The sequence below is a fragment of the Macrosteles quadrilineatus genome, unplaced genomic scaffold (genome assembly GCF_028750875.1).
Source record: "Macrosteles quadrilineatus isolate MER2022 unplaced genomic scaffold, UCM_ALF_1.0 Scaffold_22__1_contigs__length_1958994, whole genome shotgun sequence".
NCBI classification, from domain to species: domain Eukaryota; kingdom Metazoa; phylum Arthropoda; class Insecta; order Hemiptera; family Cicadellidae; genus Macrosteles; species Macrosteles quadrilineatus.
Window position 1 is genome coordinate 280,166 of NW_026542615.1, and position 22,028 is coordinate 302,193.

Below are 22,028 nucleotides of genomic sequence, written 5' to 3' on the forward strand. Positions count from 1 at the left end.
TGACCAACCTCGTTCACTTGCTCGTCCCGACATTAAAATTCCCCGCGGCGGCCCCCAAATATGATGGCGGCCTGTTATACTATTCGGTACGTAACGTAACTTCCTCGTGTTTACGTGGGTGAAAGTACCATCCAAATTTTGGATTTTAATTTTCGATAGTCGTTATTTTGTCGTAATTTCATTGGGTTATGAAGTCAGTTGAGTGGATGTTTCAGTGCAAAGGCATCAGGTTTGTTGATATGTTTGTGGTGAGTTTAGGTTTGTTGGGTGATTCAGGTCAAAAGTCTAATTGAAATGTTAGTTATAAAAGTACATATTGCAGTCTTTGTAATTATGAGAATTATTCAATTTCGAATTAAAATAAGCATTCGTGTTGGCTTTGATAGTTGAGAAATGTATGCCTAATCTGCTGCAATTGGCCACGAGGACTGCATTAACGGGTATGGCAACTAAATCTTAAATTCTTGGAAATTAAATTAAATGTCTTTATTTACTTTTAACATGAAAAACACGTATTGCAATCGTCAATGTTACAGTCACTTATTATACAAAGCAAACCATGCAAAAATAAAAATTTGAGTACAAAGCCATGCGTTCTACTCTACAAAGTTCTACTCACACAATAGGCTAGGCATACCATTTTTAATCGAAATCCTCAAGTCTGGCTGGACATTTATTAATTGGCAAAATTTTCAAAAAACTTTTGAATTTTTTTACCTTTCAGTTCTTTGATTGACTTTGGTAATTTATTAAAAAATATTGCTCCCTTGACATAAGGGCTGTTTTCTGTTCTCTGGAAATTTCTCCTCACTCTGAAAAAATCATTACCCTGTCTAGTGTCATGGTCATGTATTTGTCCTACATTAAAAACTAGATTACCAGAACAACTGCTAAATTTAACCAAACACAACCTATTATACATACATAGCGTACATACAACAATACATACAACAACAAACACAACAAACAAAAAGTACAAAGCTATACAATGCATCTCACCCAAGTATACCTTTCTCATAAATTTTAAAATTGCAGTTGCGCCCAACCAACCAACCTAGTAAATTATCATTCATAGATTACCTAACAAAACAAATATTTTATTAGGAAGGTTCACCGAGAGTTAATTATACAAACATTCATTATAAACAAACACAATGCAATAAAAATGTAAATGTATTTACAACCATACGATAGCAGAGTGACTGGGCTACTGCATGGCCAGTTTTAAACAAGTTTCGTTTACAATATATTTCCAATATTTACATCTCCGGTCAGCGATATACAATGGACTTGCCGTTCACATAAACCTACGTAAAGTATATCTTATGTACTAGCTGCACGTTTGAAAATACTAGAGAAAGTGAATTTGTAATTTACTATTTGACTTTAAGAGCGCCGTTTCCACTACGCTTCTTATCTGTAGGTCAGAGTTTTACAGCGCAACACTCATGTAAATCAACAATAATGTTTCAGAGATTCTAATCCGCCGATGGTAAGTGGAGGTCAAAGAGGTCAGAATGTTATGAGTTTCACCTTAATTGTTCATATTGGTAAATTTAATTGAATGTAAATACTTGAGTTATTGTATGTATGAAAGGCAATATAAGCAAATGGATACATTTAATAAAAGACAATTACTAACTTTTTAGTTTATATGCACACTGGTCAAATAAATAAACAATAAATAAATTGACATGATCAATTGCATACGTATGATGTTTAATGATCCAATAAATCTATCGATTCATTTTTAGCATGTTTCGCTGTGCAGGGAAGAAGTCATATTACCTTTTGTGGCAGGCTTACACACAGACGCCAGTGAACAATCGTACTATAATCATAGATTAAAGATAAGACCTACTGTGTCTTTATGATTAAATGTATCCAATAACTATTCAGTAACTAGCTATGCAATGATAAATCACCTAAAGTAACTGATACAGATTTATCGATGTTTCTGACAGAGTTCACAACAACTAGAGCAGCAAAGATGTATCACCTCACAGCAACCTAACCTCACAATAGACACCTTGCAGTCATTATCACTTGTGGAGAAAGGGCGAAGATTCTAGAGTCAATGTCTTTGCCAAGGTTACGTAGCAGAGGTGGTATAAACCGTCAGGTGTAGTTACCACTTTCACCACAAGCCGACGCCACGCAACTGGACCACTTGATAATAAGGAAGTAGATTCTCGGTGCCAACTTTATTTACAGCTGTAAAAGCTTGGAGCTACACCAAGATTTTCGATTGCGCCTCCATGTTTGGCCCGATGGGGTACTTGATGTACATTGGCTCCGCCCACCGATTTAAGCTTTAAAGTACGACGTTGTGAAGTGTGAGCTTTCCAGAAAACCGGAATGGTTTATGGGATTGCGGAATATTAGATTTCGAGATTCATAGTTTCTACGTTGAGAAATACGGGAGGAGAAACGTTGAAGGAAGCTGGGAATGCTCTGAACTGGGATTGTTTTTGATTTGAACGTTCATCAACTGATGGAAAAGAGAAGCAAACTAAAAAATCAAACAAAACAATGTTTAAATAAATTGTATATGAATAAGTGATTGCACACGTTAATTTACACATAATTTAATGTACATCCGTGCATAGATCAAAACAAAACCATGGTTTGGTTGCAAATGGAATTCTCAACGAAGCATGTTAACTACATTTTAAATTGTTTAATTCGTACAAAAAAGTATTAAAACGGTTTAGATGGACGGCGTGATCAGTAGCTACCTGGGTAACATGTAACCCAACCTTGAACAGCCGCGGTGTGGTGTCTACGGGGCGACCCAGACTCAACAGTCCAGCTAGATCGCTCTACTGGTAGTTTGGAAAACAGAAATTAAGAAGAAACAAATAGGGACATATACTAAATCTAGATTGAGTGGTACTGTCTCAGACTATGTAACAAATAGTCAATAGTTGTTGTATTTATGTTTTCTGGAGGTTCGGTCTGCAGAACATTGGGGATGGCACCAAAAGGAGGTCTTAATTACATAAAATTCCACTATTTATTTGTCATAATTTATAGTGTTTTCTCCGCAACACTGGTGTACAATAACTGGATAACACACAATGATAGCTGACTATGGAAACTATAGATGCGTTATCATGTCATTCATACTATCAGAATCCAATAATATTACACGTCAGAAATGTGAGCCATTATCCATTCGTCACCTCCACGCACGGACGGCGCTTATTTCATTGCAGCTTCTTGTTCCTCAAACTGTAGGAACTTGGATATTTCTCAGTTTCTTAATATCTGATCGATGGGTCTGCTCAGGATAAAACTCTTCTTTGCATAAAGACCTACAAGACCGTAAAAGGCTTTTAAAGACAAAAAGTCGAGCTACATTCAAGTCCAGTCTGCTATCATTTACGTTGGTTAAAATTACAGTTACTTAATATCTGCGGACCTAGTTACATGCACATTGCGTTTCTCTACGTTGGTACGACTGCACATGACAGATGCAGTAGGAACAAACACAGTCAGCTGTTTTCTCTTAACGAGTCACATGTCTGTTGTGATTGCACTTCCGCAGTACTACCACCACTGCAGCGCCTAATTGCTCATTTTGTTGTCAAACATTCTATCTTGGGATTTGTGTTTGGTAATTGATCTTTTTGACCTTAACATCAACTTGAGGTCATTCGACATCACGAGGAAGTAAATGTTTAAATGCGGGAGTTAAGAGGTGCTTTAATGAGACTTTGCTAACTTTTCAGTTTACATGCACACTTGAATGTACACAGGTGCAATAAATAAGTAAGCGTAAGAAAATACCACTGTTAAAATTATACTGATCCCAAATTGACCTATTGAAGTTGTAAGAGATGATCATAACCTATTTTTTTAATCCCACTGAAAATTTGAAAAATTGCTCTCCATAATAATATTATCTGCTACCGTTGCATGTACCATCATTGTATGTATTTTTTTAACAATACATTATTTCTGAGGCACCGTGGACAATTTATCGTGCCTTTTCAAACATAATCTAACTAGAGGGAGTGGCATCCACCCCCAGGGAAAATGCAACCCCTGGCACAGGGTAGACTTTTAAAATAGAGGACTAGTAGAACCAAAACCGAAACCTTTATATAAATCTGTGATGTATGGGATAAATAGACGGGGAAATGGTAATTCAATTGACTATAAGAGTTGTTGATGAGAGTTAGACTGTTAGAGAACTATTCGTTGAGTGAAACGAAGGTCTCATGTTTTCAACGTCACAAAAACTGAAACTGATTATCATAATGACTCAATTAAATTGGATATTTATCTAACAAACGTAAACCCAGTTGGAACCCAAAGGAGCTAAATTTTAAGCGGCGCAATGTACGAAATACGAGCCATTAATTAACTACTTTTGCTTAATAGACCTAAATACTACAGACCTTAAATAATATAGACCTTAATAGACCGAAGGGGATTTTGCAAGATGATTTTCCTAATCTTGAACATTACGTGCTGTGTTTGGCAAGTGGCCTCTAAACTGACAATCGGGTTTCAGTGACAACTGGATGGTTTTGATGGTCAATATGAATAAAGATGCCCTTCTAATGCTACTTTGTATTGAGGTTGGCTAGCCCGTGATTCAAAAGGCTCATGAATTATAATTTTGGGGATTTTAACTTCGGTGCAAAACATCTATGAATTAAAAATGGGTTTCTGAATAGTAAAAAAGAGGTCAATGCACTGAATGCAGTAGTAAAAGTAACAGTATTTTGTCGTAATGCAGATAGTAATCCTAATTTATTATTAGAGCTAACAACTGCTTCGGAGGAATACATTATTGTTTATTTTCTAGCACAGATAAACGAAACGTCGAAACACCTCAGTTACTAAGCAGGTAAACAAGTAAACACTCTGTTTACATTCTTGTTCATTGAACTGTTAAACGAGCCACTGTTACACAGTCGTTAACGATGCCAACGAGCCGCAGAGCCGATTGTCGTTAACACCACTCTTGTTGCTACTAACCATTCGCTCAGGCTGGTCTTTACATTATAGGTAACTTATAGTAGACATTTTGATTCCTGAAATGAAATCTTTGAATGAATGATTTAAAATATCTGTTAAATCGATCTTTATTCAGTCATTCGTGCAAGCAGGTAGATTGTTTAAGCCACTATTATCAAATACCGAGTGTGGCAATAGTATAAGTGAAAGAATTTGCAAATCAGTGTTGAAAAGGTACTACTAGTGTATAGACAATTGAGGTGGTCACTTTGAGCAGTTTCTCTAACAGGTACTTACAATAATACTGTTATAGTCGTGTTTATACTAGCTGTGGTTTAGCTGCACTTTCGGTACGCTGACTTTTGCCGCACCCTGTATATTCTCGGTTTACAATACTCACGTGTCTTTCCATTACATTACAAAATCAACCACGCGCGAAATTGTTGATAGGATTACACAATCAAACCTCAAAATCAATTTGGTGGCATCCGGCATCGTCTGCAGGATTGCCAGCAACAATCCCTACATGAACCTTCCTCACTTCCGGATCGATCGCAGGTTCAGCAGAGTGTACTTTCCCCTCAGACTTGATATGGAAAAGATTTGAAAGCGCTACATTCCGGTAGCGATGCGGTCGTCAGTCAATGGAACATCGCTAACATTGATATGTAATGCGTTCTGCCGTGTAATACCAATCTCTGACCCTCAAAAGACTGGGATGAATTCTATCAAGATGTCTGCATGGTCCAGGGAAAAAGCACTAATTTTTTAACAAGTTGCTCATCTTGTGCGAATTCCTTTGGCAATACACGATCTATATGTGGAACCGTAGCTATGTCCGTGCAGAGCAAAAATTAGCTCTCAAAGCTAAGTTCGTGCTGTTTATCTGAGTCGAGGAGCCTTGCTAACCCACCTGAACTCTGACGGTGTTCGTAAGAAGAATTTAATACATTTAAAGACTCATTATACAGTTTGAAAAGCTGGGGTTTACCTGATGTTTGCTTAGATTTCTTACACCACCATGCTCAAGTAGGGTTACTTTGCGCAAGTAAACCATCACTGTCGCAATGGTTGCTTTGAAAGACTCGCAATAATTGCAGTTAGGAGGCTATGATGAGTGTGAACACAGAATGAGTGTAGGATGGAGTGAGATGATATTCTTTTGTCTTTTGACTGACTAAGATCATATTATCTGTAGCCAGGCCCGGACCATTTGTGTCCAATGAGTGGACAACTGGATCTAGTCTCTAACCACCCAAAAACTGCTGAATTTTCTCACGATTAAAACAGCGATCGTTTAATTGCCATGCGAGCATTATAGCTACCCGACTACTTAAATGCAATTTTCATGAAAATGAATTTTTAAACTAAAAAAATAGAATAGGAGATTAAATCGACAACTACTTCATCAAAATCCTTACATATAATACGTGAAGGCGATTTCTACGAAACACTACTCATCCGTTAATAATGGACGGATTTTTACAAACGATGTGTCAAAATTAAGCATTTTTTGTGTAGACGCGCTGTTTCACCAATTCCTGTAGTAAAATTCCTCGAGCTTTGCCCCCACAGGCCATCAGAATCCCAATGTATTTCATATGATGAAAAGATTTTGTTTACTTAAACAGACGAATAATTTTTTGCAACAGGTGCACTTGTTGTATTAAATATTTGAACGCTTTTGACATGTATACATTTTTAGTGTTGCAGACAAAACCTTAAACTATCATTAATAATTAAATAAATGCAAACCAAACATAAATTCATATCAATGTCAAGTATTGACAGATCTGCCTTTAGACGTAACACAGTCACAGTTATGTAGTCCGAGTGTCCAGACACGAGGTTAATGAACACCTTGGTAACCCGGTCCAATCTCAATTTAAGAGGCGGTGTTATAATTTAACCACATGTGTTTCCGGTGTCAGGGTTACATAACATGTCCGGCAGCGCCTGCCTCTCTCTGGTCGCCATTTGTCGCCAATTTGTCACAAATAACAGAAAGTTCAATTTCTCTGCGTCGCCGGCGTCGCACGCCAGGGAGATGGAAAGTCAAATGGAAAACGAATGTTCTTCAGGAAACTTGGGAAAAACTCATTTGGTGTAATTGTAAGGATTCTAAAGTGTATGGTCAGTTTTCTAATTTACTGGATCAGCTGATTTTAGAAATGGCATTGTTGTTTTAGTTCGAGACTTGTAATAATTAAAGGTCTAATTCAGGCTGTATTGAATGTATATTATGAGGGTGTTAAAGTCAATTGCCTATAAACGCAAGGCGTATGTGATTGAAGAGCAAAAACCACGAAAGTTGTGGCTTCAAGTGTGAAACGTTCAACCAAGACCCCGTGGATCGTGAAGTTTCACTAGTTAAGTATTTTTTCCATTTTCTTTAGCTCCCACTGACCCTTCCTCTTCGTATTTTCCTCTGGACAGTCCAGCTAAAAGCGCATTTTGTGTCCAAAGAACGCCAACAGTAATCGTGTGATTGGACATATACTGCAAAACATCTTAGACATGTTGCTATAGGTTAAGTTTTGGTTCAAGATTTGTAACTAAATATTTTAGTTTCTTGCATATATTATCTATTTTTTTTTTTTAAAGAGGTTGGCGGCCTCTTTTAACCTTGCATTTGCCCGTCCACATAGAAGCGCACGTGCGTGGATCGTTTACAGCAAAACAAGAAGTGAGCCGGTACAGTACAAAGGTGAACTGTACTGATAAAATGTTATCGGCAGTGACCAGGATCCGAACCCCCGATATCGCTGCCTTGGGCACAAAGTCCGTGACGCTACCGACTAAGCCACCGACTCACTAACTGAGCCACCGACTCACTAAATCTATTCTATTTCTATTTTATCTATTTTTTTCTACTGAATTTCTTGAATAGTTTTTTTTATATTTTAAGATGGGGGCAAATTAAAGCATATTTTAACCTAAATACGTATTGACTGAACAAATTAAATTACTACTTAAAATGTATGTAATTTAAAGGCCGATACCTAAAACAATAATAATACCAAGCAAGCTGTTGAAATGCCTATTAGTGGCTTGCGCACGGTTTCACACGAGCACAGAAAACATACTACTGTGACACGAGCCACAATCGTCGGCAGAAACGGGCCACTGGCAGCGCTTAATCCCCTAAGTTGGACCACAGGATAGAGCGTTTTATTCTATGGTTTTACCTCAAGGATTGGAAGATAAATATACTAAGTATTATGTTGAAGTCATAGTTCTTTACAGAACATGAGTTTTTTCTTTCGATCTATAACGAATTGAATTAATGAAACTTATTAAACTTGAATACTAAATGCAATTAATTTGTTTACTATTATACTTGTTATGCAAGGCTTGGTCGATAGTGGGGCCTTGGATTTTGTAACTGGAGATGACTTTTGTGTTATTGTTTGACAACTTCATATTTTATTTTAATATTGTCTCTACAGTCTTGTCGTTTTGAAATGTCCACTATGTGATATACGGTATTTGTAAAATGGTGTAAATGGCGAAAAATACATAAATAACGCAAACATAGTCATTCTAACGTATTTCAGTTATATAAGAGTGTTAAACACGCGACTACAATCGAGGCAAACATGTTAAACTCATTCACCCGATTGTGCTGTTGCGCAGTTATGATTCAGCGGTTGTAGGATGACTTGCAGTTATCGAGAGGATTAGAAGGCCTGTAGAAGCTGCGTGAAGGAATATATCAGCCATGAATAGTGTTAAATGCAGAATTTTTTCATAAAATGCTTAACATTTAGCAATAATCGGTTATTCACTGGATCATACTTAGTGTTGACGAAAAATTTAACATACTCATAATCAGGTAGTCTATCAAAATGCTATTTAGTAGACTGCTTACAGACATGTGATGTAGGATGGATTAACAAAATAAAACGATAGCAAACCAAATATTTTTCAAACTATTTTGGATCCTTTCCCACGAGTATAGTACACATGATAACGACTCTTCCTTCTTCACTTGCCAATAGTTTTCAGCTATTGTGTAGTTTTCTTTCTTCTGTTGCCCTTTGTATTTTTTCTTTGTTTACCATTTACAGATTTTGTGATTAATGTCAATCACTACTTTTATGCCCATTTAATGCTTAAGTGGGCGTATATTTGATAGCCATAAACTCAGTTAAAACCAGACGAAGAACTAGTCAGAAGATGGACTTCGTGTTCTTTAACTTGAATAGGGTCACTCCATCCCTGGTGGAAACAGTGTTGTACTCAGATCCACCAAAACACATGAGGACAACCTGGTCTAGGCCGGTTTGGCCCAAAAGGGGAAACCACATATCGAATAACCTTATCCCTGGACCACGTTTCTTGAGTGTCAAATGATCAGGGAACATAATCCGGAAAATTTAGGAGTCACCCAAACATCAAGTCTTGCTAAACGGAGGACTTGATGAACGTGGGAAGCGACTGCACTCCATTCAACAATGGTATCCACACACACATGTATGGTATCCACACACCCCTTGGTAGAATTAAACTACCACCTTTCTACGAAGTTGTGATGGACTCTTAGGATGTAGAATGATGGCCCAGTATATGTACTTTTTGTTCTTTAACTCTCAACATATATTTGAGACCAAGTACATCTCTGATGTGCTTCCAGGTCTACAACTCTATAATCCCACACAACTCTGTTATGTCCAGGCCAAGTACATCTCAGATGTACTTCTAGGACTACAACTCTATGATCCCACGCACGATCATCCCTAGACAATCCTTTCCACTTTCCCGGGTGGTCACGTTTCCACACCACGACTTGTCGTATTTGCATCGATCCGAAAGCCGACAGTCGGGATGTTACGTTACCACATGTTCACGCCTATTAAAATTCATCTCGAGTTCGTAATTAATTTACTAGTTTATGACCACTGACCGTCCTCGAGGTCGAAGTTCAGACGTTGAGCGATTTCCGAAACTTGTTGCGCAACAGTTGTCTGCACGGTTTGGAAACCGATTCACAACCCACACGGAAATGGGAGGACCCTAGGGCGAGATGGAATAATACTGCTGAGGTCTCACCTGTCGCTTTCTTTGTTTTGGAAAAGGTCGGGAAGGTCGTGATGGTCTGTCCTGGGTCTTCCCATAACTGATTTCTGGAGGGTTTCAAATGTCAAAACCAGGTTGTAATCCTTTCTTTGGTTCACGTTGGTTCACCTTTTACTTTTGTTTTGCAATTTTTTCACTCCAATCTGGAAGAATTCGTGGTCTTCCGAAATAATTTATTTTTATTTGAGCTTCTAATTGGCATATTATGAAACAAACGTCAAAAGGATCCATTTCCAAGGAGAGTATTTGTTTGATCTAATTTAAATAGAGTTAGAACTTTTAAAAAACGTGTTCATGGGGTGTAACTGCTAGGTCAAGAATGATGATTTTTGTACTGTGTGACCTCGAATATTTAAGTAAAAGTTTTAGTTTTTCTCCTGCATTTTTCATAAAACTGGAAAAAGTTAATATACAAAATATAAAATGTATTTCTTTCTTATTTCTAAGAAACTTAAATTGAAATATTTTTAGTGTTAAGGGTATTAAGCCAAATCTATGTAAATGGTGTGACTTGTGACATTACTGAGAATCAAATTGACTACCTTGTAACGGAGATCCAGACGCACATCAATGCATCAATGTAGGCATTATTAATGTCAAAACCTTTCAAATCAGATTATTTCTGTGCAGATTGCTTCTGATTAAAAGTACACATTTCTTACTAATTATCAGACTACAGCTAACTAAGCATCTATATTTCGCAATCGTTGTTTACTGTACTGTCTACATTTCAAAACTTGCATAGTTGTACTAATTTAGAATAATGTTGTCTGTGACTTATGCAACTAAGCTCTAGAAACTCTAGACAAATAGCTACGAAATCATATTAGTTAAAATTAATATGACCCATATTAGCTTTGTTTTTTTTTTTTGATACACGACTTTAGATTAGGAAATAATCTCATCATATATATTGTTTAGTATTAATAGACGTCAAATGTAGTTGGGTTCCTAAACGTTCAAAAAGATTTTACAATTTGTAACATTTTACTAGTGCAAAAAAGTGTTCTTAACCAACGCTAGACATTTAAATTCAGGACCGCATTTTGCATGGGACCATTGACTATAGTCCATGATGTGACGCGCAATGCGCACTATGGGCCCATGATATAATTGTACCCCTCCTTCCTTCTTTGCAAGGGATTTTTAACTTTCTTGTGTCCCGGACAAACCTAAAATGTCATGCGCTCCTTGGCCCTGTTTAACAGTACCACATTCAACGTGCACGCTGTTAGCTAAGCGTGGGAATATATTAAATTCCGAATGCTGAGGAAACAGTCGAATTCAATTGATATTGATATTGATAATTGATAATTGATAATTGATATTGATATTGAATTGAAAATTGAGAGTCAGTCAGTGTACCGGTCCGCACAATGATGTACAGTAATCACTTTTGTTTAGGCCGGCCAAAAAGTATAATTTTTCAATGTTACGTGTAAATATAAATGTTTCGTGTGTCAGTGTATGTGTATATGTGTACTTCAACTTTGACCAATGCTATAAACAGTAATTAACAAGACAGAAAATTTGACAATGGGGCTGTTGGCCCCGAAACTATAGTCATTTTAAAAGACGACTTGGATTGAGGACGTATACAAGGTATTTAACCTATTATTATTATTATTATTCAATCCAGGAGGCAAACATGGATGAATTCCATAGATTTTGCGAAGACAAGGTAAGTAGCAATTGCTGATAATCTGGATTTTGAACCACCATATTTCCACGTTTTATGGTGTAATTATCTACACCAATTTTATAATATTCAAATAGTTTAACTACTTAATTTAGCCTTAATAAGCGTACCATATTACAACATAATTTTAAATCACTCGATTTTAAATCGATTATTCATTTCGTGGTAACAAATCCAAGTAATCAAAGTTTAAATTAATTCTCTCTTGTTTTAAATCTCTTTGGACAGATTTTATTGCATCAGAAATATATTGGTCTGGTATGCAGGTTTACTGCAACGGGGGTATTACATAAGAGAGGCTCAGCAAGCAGTAAACTGCAGTAATCAATTATCTCCACATCACGTGACTAAATCAAGTAATAACACCTTATGCGGCGCTGTGCATTATTTTTATCACCCCAAGCAGTGCTTTACCGCCGAAACCAGTCCGTAAATCGGACAGCGAAACATTGATTGCAAACTTTTGGCGGGAGAGGTCAAGACCCGCTGTAAACAAACAGCTGATTACCTTCTCATTTGTTAATCAGCTGATTCTCCTGACAGAACAGGTTCTTCGATGCCAAAGCCTTTCATGCCCGTTGGATATTGCAATTTATCAGATTTCTAGTCAACTAATGATTCTTGATTAAGTGTGGGTGGTTTTACTTGTAAATTAGAGATCTTTCAGTTTAGTCATACGGATGAATTAACCAAATACTAATGCCTGTTGATATGTTATAGCTTCTGGCTTAGATCATAATATTAATACTTTGCTATGAGAAAATAAACAAAGTTAAGAGATAAATTTATTAATTAATTCAACTTAAAGCTTTGTCGCCTACTCATCTAAGAGAAGGAATTAATGTGATTAATTTCCTACCTAAAAATTAAAAATATAACCAAAGACAAGGCATAAATAACACTAGTGCACCTATTGCTCGAATTCAAGCAATTGCTAAATACTGTATTAAAGGCGTTTTTTTTTTTACGATTAACAGTCACAATTTCCGTTAACTTAAAAGAGTCACCTCAAAGATAATGTAATCAATCACTCCACTCCAGATATCGAAACTGGAACAACTGGAAACGAACTCACTCTGGAAACGAACGCTCACTCCACTCCATCTATCTAAACTGAAAACGAACTCGCTCTGAAAAAGAAAACTCTTGTTTGAGCTGTAATAAATACAAGTTATTCGTCTTTTGAAGTAAACAAAATCTTTACTTCATAAGAAATGCATTGGGATTTTGATGGCCTGTGGGGCAAAGCCCGAAGAATTTTATTACAGGAATTTGTGAAAGGGGGCGTCTACACAAAAAGTACTTAATTTTGACACCTCGTTTGTAAAAATCCGTCATATACTAACGGAGGAGTAGTGTTTCGTAGAAGTTGCCTTCACGTATTTTAAATAAGGATGTTTTAAACCATCATCATTTAAATTTTTTTATGTAATTTTGGTATTATATTTTACTTGTTATTTAAGTATTTGCACAGTTCAAAATGTACTTGAAATTGAGTCCGTAAATCTTCAACTAATAGTGTGGTCTTACACAACACTATTTGCTTGTAGAATAGCAATACTTAAAGGCAAATACTAAAATATTATGAGAGTGTTGTCCAATAAATCGCAAATTAATGCGGTTCCTGTAATTACAACAATAGGACTGTTTTACCCATCATGCAACTGAACACTTAGCAATAAATTAACATTTAACATCATGGCATACACTCTTTAGGAGCCGCTGAAGTTGCACAGCACAGAGAGCCCAGCTGAATGGTGATTATAGCGAGGGACCTCTACTGGGACTCCGGGCTCAAATCTCGTCATATCAATAATTTTTGGCTGGTAAATGCCATGAGCAAAGATATGGTTTGGGACCACCTTAAACTGATTCCGTCTCTCGAGCGCCGAGTCTCCCGAGCGCCGCGTCTCCCCAGCGCCGAGCGAACTCTCTGGCATAATCCGACAGTTTTGACAGCCGAATTTGAATTTACAAAAGCAACAAACTGCGGTAAATGCGTGTGCCAAATTGAAAATTGTAGACGATCAGCACTGGAATGACGTTAGTTTTACATACATTTTATTGCAGACATGATACGTCTCGAATTCTAAATTAAAATTTAATTAATACAGTATTGGTACAGTAGTTTTGTTTCCAAGATCCACGTTCAAACATGTTCAGGGTAAAACTGTGTCACGTCGCTATATGTAACTCGACTATTTAATCGGTATAATGCACAATGTTACCTATTTATACACTGAAGATTGCAATATTTTTATAAATAATTAGTGTTTAACAAAGATTTTAGATTTTCGGTCCTAAGCAAATTGTTGGGGATTCCACGAATCCACATTAAATATCCTACGAAACATATCCGTGGAGATTAGACAAAGATGTGTTGAATTAATGAACCGTGTTGAGGTTACATTCGTTGTTGCACCGGATAATTGAGTCAGTTAACACAGTTTAAAGGATGTTGTAGCAGACATCAGAGTCGGGAGTTGAGTTGCCAATTTTCAGTTGTCAGTGTGTTGGGAGTACAAGTACAAGCCAGAGTTGTTGTGTTGGCATTCGGCTGCTTGTTCTTCTTATCTCTACATTGTTGCAACAGTATCTCGCTTGTATATGTAGCTACAAGTTGGCTACAAGACCCCGGGATGTAAACAAGTGAAGCGGCCGCCAAACGAATCGATGTTTCTGTGCCAACAGCCAAAAGAAAGACGTTTTACCTGTGTTACTTGTAGAAAGTAAACCAGGATTCTTATCCAGAAACACATAATAATGTTTTGTTGAAAGTCAATGACAGTGAAAAGTGTCAATTTATTATCTATGTATTTAAATTTTATAACACAGACCGTGTATTTTATCACCTACCAAAATCATGCGGACGAGCAATGTTATTTATTTGCACTAAACAAATTTTCAGTTATGCTTCCCAAATACCTCGACGTGCAGACGGCAGAGATACAGCGAAGTCGGAGAGCCTGCTTATAACGGATATAATTTAAGATATATTTTATAGACTAAAAATATTTCTAGACATCATTGATCATTACAAGTACAAGTCTAGTATTGATGAACGGCTGAGTATTTATTTGAACTTAAAAAAGGTACTGAATTTTCTAAGAATAGAACAGGCCACCTCCAAAATATAAGGTGAGTACTACACTACAACCACCCAATTATGTTATAAAACTGTACTGTGGTAAACATGTTTGGTTTAAGAACCAAAATCAGTACCAGAGGTAGTTTATAAGTACAGAAATTAGTAAAATATCAAATTATACATAAAAATATATATAAACTAGCTGTTGTACCCGTGCTTTGCAACGGGAAGAGGGCACAAAATATAAACATTTTAATCTTTACATCTGTTGCATATAATAGTTACACATCCCCCAACGCTTTTAGAAACAAAATTCAACTTTTATAGCCTTAATAGAAACGTTTAAGTTATGACTTTTAAATCTGGTAAGTAGTGGATACCACCATTTCATCTCCCTTAATAACATATCTTTTTATTTATTATTGACATTTTCAATTTCAATTTTGAAGTTACTACTAATTATTCAATATAAATGAACATTTTTTTTAAATTTCACTCTTCTTTATACATATTAAATCACAAATCATTCCATCTTCAGTTTCTCCACTCACAATAAATCATTAGCAAAACTAAGTCAGCTGTTATAAACTTTAGAAATATTGCTACGACTTTTCAATGCAGTCTTTTGAAATATTAAAGAAACTATATCTATAGGTACTATAAAAAATTTCAAACTAGTATATTTCGTACCAAGGGCCGAAAATGAGGTTTTGCCGGCTCGAGATAGTTTTTAAGTTCGAGACGAAGTCGAGAACTTAAATCGATCGAGAGCTGCAAAACCATTTCGGTCCGTGGTACGAACGCTATTTTTCACCACACTATACCCTATTACCACTATTCACCACTATAATAATGCACACTGATCGTCAGCACAACTACAACTTTAAGGTTATGTGAAGAAATAATTTGAGGAATCAGCAAAAATAAAAATAAATAGTTGCTAGGCAACGGTGACAATAACACAATTTTATATTGCAATTTGCCTTTTATATAGATGCTATGGATTTTGATTGTGTATTTTAAACGCATTCATGTTTTAAGTAAGTAAGCGGACAGCTGATTTTGCAGCCCCGGCCTGTAAAAACCTGCTCGGTCCCCAAATTACGATGACAGCTGGCATGGCCAGCAAAACGTAACTTTCAGCCACCAATTAACGTAAGGTCCGTGAAGATGGCGTACCCATATTAGCGTATCCACTTTTGATCATACCAATCGTTAGTTCATCGTTAGTTCTCGATAGTTCCCAATTTTTTTCGTTAGTTCTCAAAAAATAAAAAAGTTATAGCCGATTGTAAGTGGGTACGCTAACTTCACACTTCCGGGTTCTAGCACGCGCCGTTTTCTGAGGAGAAATGTTTACATCTATATATCAATCGTTAGTTCTTCGTTAGTCCTCGATAGTTCCCAAATTTCTTCGTTAGTTCTCAAAAAATAAAAAAGTTATGAGGCATACAAAGTGGGTACGCTAACTTCACAATTGTACAATTTCCAGCGGGAACAGTTTTTTTACTATAAATGCCTATATCTATATACCAATCGTTAGTTCTTCGTTAGTTCTCGATAGTTCTCCAATATTTACGTTAGTTCTCAAAAAATAAAAAAGTTACGAGGCATACAAAGTGGGTACGCCAACTTCACAATTATAGAATTTCCAGCGGGCACAGTTTTTTTATTATAAATGCCTATATCTATATACCGATCGTTAGTTCTTCGTTAGTTCTCGATAGTTCCTAAATTTTTTCGTTAGTTCTCAAAAAATAAAAAAGTTATGAGGCATACAAAGTGGGTACGCTAACTTCACAATTGTACAATTTCCAGCGGGAACAGTTTTTTTTTACTATAAATGCCTATATCTATATACCAATCGTTAGTTCTTCGTTAGTTCTCGAAAGCTCTCCAATATTTACGTTAGTTCTCAAAAAATAAAAAAGTTACGAGGCATACAAAGTGGGTACGCTAACTTCACAACTATACAATTTCCAGCGGGCACCGTTTTCCGACTATAAATGCTTATATCTATACACCAATCGTTAGTTCTTCATTAGTTCTCGATAGTTCTCCAATATTTACGTTAGTTTTAAAAAAATAAAAAAGTTACGAAGCATATAAGTGGGTACGCCAACTTCACAATTATAGAATTTCCAGCGGGCACAGTTTTTTTACTATAAATGCCTATATCTATATACCAATCGTTAGTTCTTCGTTAGTTCTCGATAGTTCTCCAATATTTACGTTAGTTCTCAAAAAATAAAAAAAGTTACGAGGCATACAAAGTGGGTACGCTAACTTCACAACTATACAATTTCCAGCGGGCACCTTTTTCTGACTATAAATGCTTATATCTATACACCAATCGTTAGTTCTCGATAGTTCTCCAATATTTACGTTAGTTCTCAAAAAAATAAAAAAAGTTACGAGGCATAAAAAGTGGGTACGCCAACTTCACAATTATAGAATTTCCCACTTTGAACACTAGAACCCACTTTGTATGCCTCATAACTTTTTTATTTTTTGAGAACTAACGAAAAAATTTAGGAACTATCGAGAACTAACGAAGAACTAACGATCGGTATATAGATTTAGGCATTTATAATAAAAAAAAACTGTGCCCGCTGGAAATTCTATAATTGTGAAGTTAGCGTACCCACTTTGTATGCCTCGTAACTTTTTTATTTTTTGAGAACTAACGTAAATATTGGAGAACTATCGAGAACTAACGAAGAACTAACGATTGGTATATAGATATAGGCATTTATAGTAAAAAAACTGTTCCCGCTGGAAATTGTACAATTGTGAAGTTAGCGTACCCACTTTGTATGCCTCATAACTTTTTTATTTTTTGAGAACTAACGAAGAAATTTGGGAACTATCGAGGACTAACGAAGAACTAACGATTGGTATATAGATGTAAACATTTCTCCTCAGAAAACGGCGCGTGCTAGAACCCGGAAGTGTGAAGTTAGCGTACCCACTTACAATCGGCTATAACTTTTTTATTTTTTGAGAACTAACGAAAAAAATTGGGAACTATCGAGAACTAACGATGAACTAACGATTGGTATGATCAAAAGTGGATACGCTAATATGGGTACGCCAACTTCACGGACCTATTAACGTATGTAATACAGCCAAAAACATCATAGTGTGGTGAAAAAATAATTTAGCATTAAAGACAGCAGACAAAACTAATATGATTATCAAAGCATCAAGAACTAAACAATTTAACAGCAAATACAGTATATGTTTCATTGCATCTCTGATTCTACTCTACAAAAATATCAACAAACAACTTAATATACAAACCAGTTCTTTTAATCAGTTCCATCGTCCATTGGCTTTACATTATCACACTTACCATAAAGTCTAGTAACATATATTTCATTGATTTTAGAAACAAAAGAACACTGTGTACTGCTTAGTTTTATGATATTTTCCTTGGTTTAATCTTATCAGTGGTGTGGCAAAACACAAATAATAAATGTATCAAATAAAGTAAATGTGAACTGAAAGCTATGTTAAGATAAAATAAGAGTATTTTGTATTACCATTTGATAATTAATTATAGTTACACATATACAACAGATTAAAAAAAATCAACAACGTACAGTACAATTTAGTTATTGATGGTATTCTTTAGTTTAATTTATGCATAGGTTTAGCAAAACACAATAACTTAATTTACCTAAATAAACATAAAAAACAATGTGATGTGCAAGTTATGGTTAATCTAACACATGTTAAGAAGTTAGAATTTATTTAAAGTAGCCTCCAAATTCATATAAAATATCTATACATTGTAATTTTTATACTGTTTCCATAAAATCATATTATTAATAACATTATTTTCATAACTTAGACGCTTTAAAAAAATCCAAAACAGAGCCGGAGTTGATACAGCAACGGTTATAGAATCTTTTTTTTGTATAATCATTGACATAGTTTTAGAATAAATAATCCATGATAAAAGGTTAGATGAAAATAAACCTACCTCAAAGTTATGGAAAATATTATATTTAATTTCTTTGTATCAGCTGTCTGAAATAGTGAAATTTGCAGTTTAGCAGTTCTTCTTGTTTACATTTAAATGTCAAAGCAAATGTAAACAAACATTGTTAGTGTTCTCATCGCAGCCATGGAGACCAATCAATATTTACTTTTAAAATCTTCACCTCACAAATTTTAAAGCCAAAGGGGCAAAGCCTACGGTCAGTATCGAAACGTGAATAGTCCTATAATGGTCCTTGGTATGGTAACTATATTTTTGTAAAATTTTAGCCCAGTTTGTTCAGTAGTTTTTGCACCTATTAGTAACACACATACAGACAGACACCATTAGATTTTTATATAATAGTATAGATATAGATATAGATATGTGGAACACAAACGTCATCACATGCTGTATATAGCTCACGTTCCACACCAACTGATCTCTATAAGTACAATAATTGCCAAGTATTCAAATTCCATGCATCATATCAACACAAATGAGTTCACACAGTTTCTTCAGTCACCCGCATCATCTAAACCAAAATTAAGTCCACGTTTCTCATCAACTATAGCTCTATACCTATATCAGGCGCATGAAATCATCACACCTGATGTTAGCTAGCTCAAAAACAGTTTTCTACACTGAACTGTATCGCCAAGTTAACAATTATCACAAACCTTTGCATCAACTGGCCCTACAAATACATCAAATATAAAGTGTGCATATGACATTGCATTACATCAACACATTAACATCGGTGTTTCTTTGGCAGTCCGGTTCCAATGCTTGCCATTAAATCCGAAAATTGCTTTGTTCATCCGGAGGGGTCAAATTTGCACCCAAATGACATCTTTCATTTGGCTTTCAGTCAATGAAGCTATCTAACAAAAGGTCAACGATAGATATTACAAGCACAGGTTTTGGGCAGTTAACTAAAAAAAATGCAAAAATCGCAATTCCGTGCTAAATAGTACACACATTTCATGCTGGCGGAGCTCATACAGTTTCCTTCACTGTGTCACTAGTCACACGCATCATACATTCAGACCACGTTTCACATCAACTGCTCCCGATGCATACTTTAATTAACACGTGTTCGCCGGCGCCGCTGTCAAGTGTACAAACAATACAAGTGCTGTGACGTAATCAAGTGAGTCTCAGCTCCCAACAAGACAATGCTCTGCATGTCTTCCTTCCTCCGCTCCGGGATTAGATAACGGTCCTTTAAACGAAAGTTAAATCGCGGAAGCGCACATGGTGTAATCTCTTGGGCCTTCTCGTTAGTTATGTAGATAGCGTGGTAACTAGTTGCTAGTCGCCCTACTGGGATACAAGCCGCGTAACTTGCAGCCTACCTGATAATGTGGAAACTGGACCCATCTGTCCCCGATTATCGCCCTTCCCTTCTAATCTTCGTTAAAGAAAATGCTTAACAGGCCTTCCTATCATCTAATCCCTTTAACACTATTCCTTTACTTATCTTTATCTTAAAATAAGCATCATGTTGTTTTGGCACCATATACACAATATAATCTAATTTCAAGAAGATTCTCGAAACGTAAGCCCTAACAAGAAAAAAGTCTCATTTGTCAGAGAGCTGCATGTGTCTAATTAAGTCTTTACATTTCCTAAATGATGTGTCAACGAGTGGTAAATTGATTGGGTCAAACCAATGCTACGCTTAAAAACCCCTTTGTATAACATAGTACTAATTTAAGCGTTTTTTTTCTGGACGCTGACAATTAAGAATGAATTTTCTCCATGAAAACCAACAAAAAAATAAACAAACTCATATAAATTTAATACTCAATTTTGGTGAAAATAAGTTTGAAAATAATATATAGTTCCCACTTAAGAGACCAACCTCATTCATGGATGAACCTGTAGCTAAAGGGTTAATTGTATAGGACAAGTGTAGCCGGTGAGTAAAAAAACAAGCTTGTCGGCGTGCACTTATATTTAAAACTACCTACCACTATTAACCAAATCCTCGGACATTATCGATACTAATCCTATTTGTCACTCAACTGTGGGTACAATTAAATGGTTTACGATTTAGTTCGATCAAAAGCCGGTTGGTGGCGACTTAAAACATTTTAAATGCGACAAATACACTATGCTTACAAGCTTCATATAAAAACGCAGCTAGTAGCTTGTAAACTTTCCTTGTGTAATCAAACCTTTAAGGTGGGGTAAATTGCATTGGTTATTTGCGGGATTTGAACCTGTGAACCCGAAACAAAAACCCCGCATTCCAACCACTGGACCAGCCGCGTTGAATACTATTTTTAGAAGAAGATGATAGCTCAACTTCAAAAACCCTTTTTGTCCTTAATATAATATCCTCATAGCAACGAGTCTTCGAATAGTGAGTTTACAGGGGTAATAAAGATGCACTGTATTAATTACACATACAAATTTACACCCACACACTTGTGTTATCGAAAATGTAAATTCATGTAAATCACGGAAATACTTATGTGAGTGTGTTACGATTGTAGCATAAGTCGAATAAATTGTTAATTTAACAGTTGGGTGGGTAGCAGAGGGGTTACAGTGCTCGCCTAACAATAAAAAGGTCACCGGTTCGTTGCTGAAAAAAGTCAGTAGCTTTTTGATGGTTCGAAACTGGACCCTGATCATTGGGTTTTAAATAAATTATCCTGGTTAATAAAACAGCTGGTCTTGTGTCCCCATCTCAATGATTGATAATTAATTGATAATTGAAAACTTGAACAGTTTCTAAATTGGATTATTAGAGTTTTCCCATGCAGAGTAAGGACTGTTTTCGACTGGGTTATATTTGACACAGATTGGTAATAATTTGGTACATAGTGGATTTATCAACAACTTGTACGAAACTACTGAGCCGATTACCCGCATCGTGCAAAGTATTGTAGACATGAATCAGGTCCAACGACAGATGACAAATCTTGGATCCCTCATGAACATTCTGTGACAAAACTAATCAATGAATTTATACCTCAGAGTTAGAACACACATTCACAATAGTTCCAAACCTGTCAATAGTGTATTTTCTTACATTTTATTGAAATCATAATCAGGCAAATGGAAATTCACTTAGTCTACAGGTTTGCTGTGGCAAGGGTATCTTGTTACTGTTTACACAAAAATATATAAAAAAATTATTATAACTCAGGATAAAAGTCTAGGTTGACACGGCAATGATTATAGAATATTAA